Genomic DNA, 6,988 nt, shown 5'->3' on the forward strand with positions numbered 1-6,988 from the left:
TTGCCCTGCAGTCAATCCCTGTAAGACAATATGATATTTAAGATGATTCTTGTAGTGCAGTGGTAACGACCTCCCCTCTGGTACAGGAGGCACTAGTTCACAATTCACTTGCTCCACAGCTGTGTCTCAACATCTCAGTAAAGGTTCTTTAGGCAATGTCTATAGAGTCATAAAGTCCTAAGCATGGAGACAGGCCCTTCAGCCCAGACTAGTCCATGCCCTGACTGATGAAGGCCAGTGTGTCAAAGCCTTCTTCACTGTCCTGTCTACCTGTGACTCCACTTTAAGAGAACTGTTTACCTGAACTCCAAGGTCCATCTGTTCTACTACTCTCCTTAAAGACCTACCATTCACCACGAAACTCTGACCTTGATTTGACTTTCCAAATGCAAGACCTCACCCTTATCTACATTAAATTCCATTTGCCATTTCTCAGCCCACATCCTCAGTGGATCAAAGTCCTGCTGCAATTTCTGATAACCTTTCTCACTGTCCAAGATATCGCCTATTTTAGTGCCATCTGCAAACTTACAAATCACACCCTGTAAATTCTCACCCAATAATCACCCAAACAGCATGGGCCCAGCACCAATGCCCGAGGCACTGAACTAGTTACAGGCCTCCAGTCCAATAAGCATCCTTCCACTATTACCCTCTGCTTCCTAATATCAAGTCAATTGTGTACCAAATTGCCAGGTCCCCCTGGATTCCATAGAACTTAGCTTTCCAGAGCAGCCTACCTTGTGGAACCTTATCAAAGGCCTTACTGAAATCCATAAAGACTACATCAACCTTCCTAGTCACTTCAAAGAACTGTAGCAAATTTATGAGGCATGATCTCCCACGCACAAACCATGCTGGCTACTCCTAATCAAACCCTGTCTTTCCAAATGCACCGTATATCTTATCTCAGAATCTTCTCAAGTAACTTACCAAACATAGATGCTAGTCTTGTGAATTTCTACTGAGCAGACTCACAGCAAGAAAGACAGTGAAAGCTGAACATGCTGTGGTGCGAACGGAGAACTAGTGGAGAGACAGGCCCTGGGAGATGATGTGTTGACTGTAGAGGGCAGAGAGGAGGGGGCGAAGGGCAGAAGAATGAGAAATGGAAGGCGTCAATCTCAGGGACTGGTTGTTCCTGGTGTCAGGGAGTCCTGACTCGATGGAAAAAAGGGAAAGTATTGTACCACATACCTTTCAGAACAGCTTGGAAGCTTTGCACTTTTCCCCAGTCAGTAGTTGTTCTCCAGCCCTCCGATGGTACGTGGTTAGCACTGCGGCCTCTCAGCGTGAGGACCTGGGTGACTGTCTGTGTGAACTTTGCACATTCTCCCTGTGTCTGCGTGGGTTTTCTCAGGGTGTTCTGGTTTCCTCCCACAGTCCAAAGATGTGCAGGGTAGGAAGATTAGTTATGGGAAATGCAGGGTTAAAGGGAGAGGGTGAGGGTGTTGGTCTGGGTGGGAAGCTCTTCGCAGGATCAACATGGGCTGAATGGCCTCCTCTCTCACTATGGGGAATCTTTGATCCTGCCCTATCCCCCTATTGGTTTACAAACATCTTGCCCTTACCTCTTTATTCTCTTGCCAATGAGAAGTAGTTGCTATGGGTCCAAATTCTTCCCCAGTTCTGCCCCAGCGAGCTGGATAAGTGAACTTGTCAGCTGAGTTATGACTTTAGCTGCAAACTATTTAAAATATTTCTGCCATTTGTATCATGTTAAGTGGGGCAAGGGATATTGTTGAACACGTTGATTAGAAAAATAGGTTAAATAGAGTCAGCCTTTGTTCCAACTTGGCTGAAAGAGGGACAGGAGAAAGTGAGGTCTGCAGATGCTAGAGATCAGAGCTGAAAATGTGTTGCTGGAAAAGCGCAGCAGGTCAGGCAGCATCCAAGGAGCAGGAGAATCGACATTTCGGGCATGAGGCTCATGACCGAAACGTCGATTCTCCTGCTCCTTGGATGCTGCCTGACCTGCTGCGCTTTTCCAGCAACACATTTTCAGCTCTGAAAGAGGGACAGGACTGGCAGTTGCATGTCCCAGGATTGAGATGTTTCGGGTGTGATAGAAGGGAATGTTAAAGGGGTGGGCAAGTTCAATTACTGGTAAAAGAGTATCTCACAGCTGTACTGAGGGAAGATACATCAGAGGACTCATGCAGCGAGGCAATATGGGTAGAACTCAGGAATAGGAAAGGTGAAATCACAATGCTAGGGGTATACCTTACGCTGCCCAACTGCCAGCTGGAGATAGTCTCTCCTCTATGTGGTCAGATCTTGGAAAGATATAAAAACAGCAGGGTTGTTGTGGTGGGTGATTTCAACTTCCCCTATATTGACTGGGATCACTTCATGCTAAGGGTTTCATTGGGGCAGAATTTATAAGGACCAATCAAGTTGCTATTAAAAAGGAAGAGGTATTGTGCATCTTAAAAAATGTTAAGGTAGATAAGACCCTGGGTCCTGATGGAATCTCATAGAGTCATAGAGTCATAGAGATGTACAGCATGGAAACAGACCATGCCGACCAGATATCCCAACCCAATCTAGTCCCACCTGCCAGCACCCGGCCGATATCTCTCCAAACCCTTCCTATTCATATACCCATCCAAATGCCTTTTAAATGTTGCAATTGTTCCAGCCTCCACCACACCCTCTGGCAGCTCATTCCATACACGTACCACTCTCTGCGTGAAAAAGTTGCCCCTGAGGTTTCTTTAGTTATAATTGTACCAGCCTCTACCACTTCCTCTGGCAGCTCATTCAATACACATACCACCCTCTGTCCCTTTTAAATCTTTCCCCTCTCACCAGAAATCTATGCCCTCTGGTTTTGGACGCCCCTACCCCAGAGAAAAAGACCTTGGCTATTCACCCTATCTATGCTCCTCATGATTTTATAAATCTCTATAAGTTCACCCCTCAGCCTCCAACACTCCAGGGAAAATAGCCCCAGCTGATTCAGCGTCTCAATATAGCTCAAATGCTCTAATCCTGGCAAAATCCTTGGAAATTGTTTCTGAACCTTTTCAATTTTCACAACATCTTTCCTATAAGAAGGAGACCAGAATTTCACTCAACATTCCAAAAGAGGCGTAAAAATATCGTGGTCAGCTGCGACATGACCTCCCAACTCCTATAGTCATGACAAATGGACTCCAGGGTTCAAGACAAGTGGACTCATGGGGCAGAACTCTAACCTGGCATAGGACTCAATCTTAAGAAGATGATAACATTTACTTCTGTTTCTGAAGGTTGGCATTGCTGTGAATGGAAATGGTCATTGTGGTCAGTAATTAGTGGACAATGGGATAAATGTAAGGCCATCACAGTTAAACCTACTCCAAATGCAGTCCAGCTATAAAAGAGAGCCATCCTCTGAAGGTGATTTCTTCACTTCATGAGTATGATTTTATTTCCATTTATCATCCATTACTCACAGAATCACAGGCAGATTTCCACTGAGGAGTCTCTGAGAATGAAACTGAGATTGCAGTTGGCTGCCAGTAAAAGTACTGATGCAATCATCTTTATGGCCTTTGGAACTTACTGAAAAAAAAGGAACTATAAAAAGTGTCAAATAAATCATGAAAAGTCTGAAGATTTTAGAATGCTTCTTTACTGGTATCTTGTTAAAAATTTATTGAGTCACTGTACCTTTTGAGACACCTTTGGGATCTTTCTGTTGTACAATGAATGCCTTCCCTTGCCTTGGTGCAGAGAAACTTCCTCTGGCAGTTCATTCCGTACATGCACCCCGTGCCCCCCTCACCCCACCCCACCCCATGTGAAAAGGTTGCCCCTTAGGACCCTCTTAAATCTTTCCCCTCGCATCTTAAACCTAAGTTCTCTGGTTTTGGACTCCTGTACCCTGGGGAAAAAAAACCTTGACTATTCACAAGTCATGTGATAATTATTACACAGTGAGTTGTCCTGATTGGGAATGCACTGCCTAAAAGTCTGAAAGTATTGAATCTGTTTCCACCATACGAGTGGTCAAAAGACAATCGAATAAATACCCAACTGGAAAATAATTGGAAGTTTATGGGCTAAGAGCAGATGAATGACCCTATTTGGGTGTCTTTGCCAAAGATCTGAAACAGGCTGAATTGTCTCCAACTGTGCTATATCATCCTATGATTCTCAGTGTTAATAGAAACTATTCATTCTGTTCGAACCAGGTTAAATGTGGTCACATCTTTCCCCACACCCACAACCCCCCACCCCATCTCCAAACACCAACACCACACCATCTTTTATTACAAAACAAAATAATATGATCAGGGGCTGGAGAAGATAATTTGGCTTTTGAGTCTGCTTTTTCATTCATTAAGATCATACTAATCACTGACCTGACCATTCTTCACATAGTGTCATAGAGTTATAGAGATGTACAGCATGAAAACAGACCTTTCAGTCCAACTCATCCATGCTGACCAGATACCCTAAATGAATCTGGTCCTGTTTGTCAACATGTATCTCATATTCCTCTAAATCCTTCCTATTCATATACCATTCCAGATGCCTTTTAAATGTTGCAATTGTACCAGCCTCCATCACTTCCTCTGGCAGTTCATTCATACCCCCCTCCCCATGTGAAAAGGTTGCCCCTTAGGATTCTTTTAAATCTTTCCCCTCTCACCTTAAACCTATGCTCTCTAGTTTTGGACTCCTGTACCCTGAGGAAAAAAACCTTGACTATTCACACTGTCTATGTACATGCAACCCCATATCTGTTAACTCTTTGAGAACTCAAAGATCTACTGACCTCGATCTTGAATACACACAAAAATACTGAACTCCAAGAATTCCAAAGATTCACAAACGTTCAAGTTTAAATATTTCCCCTCATTGCAGCCCTGAATGGCCAAGTCTTTATTCTGAAACTGTGACTCCTTATTCTAGATTCACCAGTTGGTGGAAATAATTTCTCAGTCTGTACCCTGTCCAGTTTTGCCTTATTTCCCAAGAGTAGGTCAAGTTTTGCATCTTCTCTAGTAGGTACATCCACACACTGAATCAGAAAATTGTCTTGTATTACAGAATATTGAGGGAGGCAAGAGAACAAATTGCTGGAGCATTGACAGACATTTTTTAAAAATCCAATGTTGTCCAATTGTTTAAAGGTAACAGAGGTAATCCTGGAAATCACATCCGTGGTTGGGAAATTATTGGAAAAGTTTCTCAGGGACAAGATCCACATACATTTAGAAACAAATGGATTGATTACCAATAAACAGCATGGTTTTGTGCAAGGGAAGGTATGCCTCACTAACTTGAGGAGGTGGCCAAGATAATTGATGAGGGAAAAGCAGTCAATGTTGTCTACATGGATATAGAACTGCTTCAGTCATAGGAGCCAGAGTGGTGGTGGAAGGATGCTTTTTGGAACACAGGGTTACGACCAGACCCAGGGGTATGGCCTTAGGGAACTCTTGTGATGCAGTGATGGTGTCCCTATATCTGGGTTTAGAGCACTGGGTTCAAGTCCCAGCTATTTCAGCAGTAGGTCATAGCATCTCTGAACAGCAGGATTTAAAAATAGGTTATAGGTATTGCCTTAGAGGCTGTAATGGTGCAATGCTAGTGCCCCTACTTGTGGACTGAGAGGCCCAGGTTCAAGTCCCACCTGCTCTAAAGGTGTGTAATAATACCTCTCAACAGGTTAAAACTTTTAAAAAAGTAGATGGAGAAAAGGCAGAAAAGTGGAATTGAAGATTCAGATCTGTCAACATCTCATTAAATGAGAGCAGATTCGACTGTAGGCAGAATGGCTTATTTCACTCTCTTAAGACCACAAGATATAGGAGCAGAAATTAGGCCATTCAGCCCATTGACTCGACTCCACCATTCAGTCATGGCTGATAGGTTTCTCAAACCTATACTCCCACTTTCTCCCCAAGAACCTATCTAGCTCAGTCTTAAATATGCTCAATGACCTGGCCTCCCCAGCCTTCTGTGGCAGTGAATTCCATAGATTCACCACATTCAGGCTGAAGAGGTTTGCCCTTATCTCCATTCTCAAAGGTCTTCCCTTTACTCTACAGTTGTGAACTCGGGTCCTAGTCTCTCCTACCAATGGAAACATCTTCGCAACATCCACTCTGTCCAGGTCATTCAATATTCTGTATGTTTCTATTAGATCCCCTCTCCCACCTTATCCTTTGGCTATAGACCCAGAGTCCTCAAACATTCCTCATATGTTAAGGTTTTCATTCCTGGGAACAGTTTTGTGAACCTCCTCTGAACACATTCCAGGGTCAGTACATCCTTCCTGAGATATGGGGTCCCAAACTGTGCACAATACTCCAAATGTGGTCTAACCAGAGCCTTATAGATCCTCAGAAGTACCTTCCTGCTTTTATATTAAAGTCCTCTCAAAATAAATCATTGTATTTGCCTTAACTACCGACTCAACCTGCAAGTTTACCTTGATGGAAACCTGGATTAGAACTCCCACTCTTTGCACTTCAGATTTTTGAATTTTCTCCCTAGTTAGAAAACCGTCCACACCTCTACTCTTCCTACCAAAGGATATGACTTCACACATTGTACTCCAGCTGCCACTTCTTTGCGTACTCTCCTAACCTGTCCAGATCCTTCTGCAGCCTCCTACCTCCTCAATGTTACCTGTCCCTCTGCCTATCTTTGTATCGTCTGCAAATGTAGTTCCTTCATCGAGATTGTTAATGTTCTTGTGGGGTTTCTAGCAGCCACTTCACTTAATCTCCTGGACAAGAGCACTGACAAACAGCCATCACCCTACAACCTCAACTGTGTTTTCTGCACAGATGCTGTGCAACCTGCTGCGTGTTTGCAGCATTTGCTGAAGTGAGAGGGGTAGGGTAATTGAGGACTGCTGTGGGCAGGATGAGAGAAGATGATAATGGAGAGCAGGGCTGGGTGGTGGGAGAGGCTTGGGGGTTGGTTGTTGATGGAGGGCAGGGCTGGGTGGCGGGAGAGGCTTGGGGGTTGGTTGTTGATGGAG

This window comes from Chiloscyllium plagiosum, chromosome 15, assembly GCF_004010195.1.
Source record: "Chiloscyllium plagiosum isolate BGI_BamShark_2017 chromosome 15, ASM401019v2, whole genome shotgun sequence".
Classification (NCBI taxonomy): domain Eukaryota; kingdom Metazoa; phylum Chordata; class Chondrichthyes; order Orectolobiformes; family Hemiscylliidae; genus Chiloscyllium; species Chiloscyllium plagiosum.